Source organism: Pteropus vampyrus, unplaced genomic scaffold, assembly GCF_000151845.1.
Source record: "Pteropus vampyrus isolate Shadow unplaced genomic scaffold, Pvam_2.0 Scaffold474, whole genome shotgun sequence".
NCBI classification, from domain to species: domain Eukaryota; kingdom Metazoa; phylum Chordata; class Mammalia; order Chiroptera; family Pteropodidae; genus Pteropus; species Pteropus vampyrus.
Window position 1 is genome coordinate 161796 of NW_011889255.1, and position 2415 is coordinate 164210.

Consider the following 2415-nt stretch of genomic DNA (forward strand, 5'->3'; position numbering starts at 1 on the left):
TGAACCCAACCCTCTGGCACACACAAATATGTCATATTTTCTAATGTGGCTGTTTTTATGTATGATAAAAATGAGAATCAAAATGGAAGGAAATATTTGAGCATAAAGTCTATGTAAATCCTGTGACCAATTCTTACAATATATACACGACTACAACCTTGATCCCGACCACCCTCATCTTCCATACAGGTCGTTGGAATAACTTCCTATCTGGTCTCCCTGCTTTCACTCTTGCTCACGCTAACATATATTGTGTTCTTATTCATACTCCTTTCCAGACATTTTATTCTCTGCTAACAATGTGAGAGAACACAACATACATGATTAGCGATTATGAAAGATTAATGATATGGGTGTAAATTATTGAGTCTCTTAAAAAGGCCAAGTGTTCTATGTAGAGGAATCTATTCTTGGAGAAGGATGTTCACCAGAAAGTAAAGAAGACAAATACCAGGGAATCAAGGAGTTGCTGAAGGAAAAGTTGTCAAGTTATGGAATAAATAATACAACATAATAATAAAGGTCAAAATAGAAATTACATTGGGAGGATATGAGAGTATTACATTAGAAAGTTTTAACTTTGCATGCGAAAATAATAGGTCACCTTTAGGGATATACTAGTTTAGCTTAAAAGATAAACAGTAGTTTGGTAGACATAGTGAGCAATCTAGGGGGTCTAAAGTTTTCTGTGCATTCTGAAGAATATAGTGCGGCACCTTATATAGTTATATAACTAGAGGTACATTATCCTTTTTTTCTTATGTAAATATCTGTACCTTAAATAAAAATTTTCTACCCATGATATGAACTGAGAACATTCACAAATAAACAATCTAGATGATGCATGAACTCTAGATAATTCCCAAGTTACATTCTTTGAGATTAAGGTAGCCAAAAATCAAGAAACAACCCAAATTCCATACAACATAAGTAATTGAACAAAATAAAGCTTATTCAAGTCAGCACTGACAATAAATGACTTAAACATAGGTAGAATATAGGTAAAACCCTTACTGTGAGCAAAGACATCAGGATAAACGAACACATTCTAATGGATTATAAATGATCGATAGTTGCAGAAATCTGATCCGTGGTTCCCCAGGGTTGGGGTAGAGAAAGGACGAATTAGGAATCTACATGAGGAAATGTTCAGATATTGTGAATGTTCTGTATCATCATTGTGGACATGCTTTCGTAAGTGTATATGTTTCTTAAATCTTATCGCATTTGACATCTCATTAAATCTAGTTCAATGTTTGTACTCTATTTTTTGTAAATTATGCTTCAGTAACATTGATAATTTAAAAATAAAAATTATGACATTGCATTAGAAACAATTGTCTAAAAAGCCAAATAAAATACATAACCATATACCATACATAATTGTTCTGTTATGTAAATATCCTGTTAAAACTTAAATCTAAATGTGTAAGTATGTTACATCATGCCATAGCACACTGTTAGTGACTAAAACTGAGGACAGTGGCAGAATCTGGCTTGTTCTCCAAATGTTTCTGTGTCTTTGACACACAGTGAACAAAATTCTCTAGCCCTCTCATGTCTTTGTTAGACGTGCAATTTGTTCCTACAATGGCATGTGTTTAGAAGTGATGTGTCTCTTCTGTGCTGAGGCTCTTAAGAGCACACTTTTTTCCTTATTTTGCATGTCTGTAATTCTCAGGTCTCTGAATGTTGAAAAATCTAAAAGGGGACCACAAAGTACAAACTAGGAGACCACAAAGTGAAATTCTGGGGTGAGAAGAACCAGTGTTTCCTTATTTTTAAATGTAAAATTGTTCTGTGAAACAAGTGTTAGATGCTTCTTGATTTTGTGCATACAGTCACTGATATAACTGAGGAATTGTTTTAGTTTTTACATATTTTTTCAGTAGTGATGATATTTAATTAAATAAGAAAATATTTAAATTCTCCATTTTAATGGGAGATGAACATTCAATTTGTCCCAGTCTATAAGGAAGTGACACACTTCCTGGAAGCATATCACACATGCCGTTCTCATGATGGAAGCCCCATATAAATACCATATTAGTCATAATAAAGAGCACAGAGGGCAATGTATGAGAGATATGCTGTAGTAAAGAGAAGGAGAATTAAAATTAAAAAAAAAAAGAAATGTATTTAGAATCAAACGTCGGATACTCAAAGAATATTGAAACAGGAAAAAACAAATATAGTTATCAGTAGAATTATTTTGTATGATAATGTTACCTCCATACCTGATTCAAAGTATCTGAAATGGGATCAGGACTTTAGCATAAATTTTGTTTGTTTTTGTTTTAAATTTCTTGTTTTAAATATTTGTTTTTGCATTAGCTTACATTTTGAATCCACTGGAAACCTTCCCTGATGCCTGAGTAAATGTCATAAAATGAATAAATCCATACAGTTTTTTTC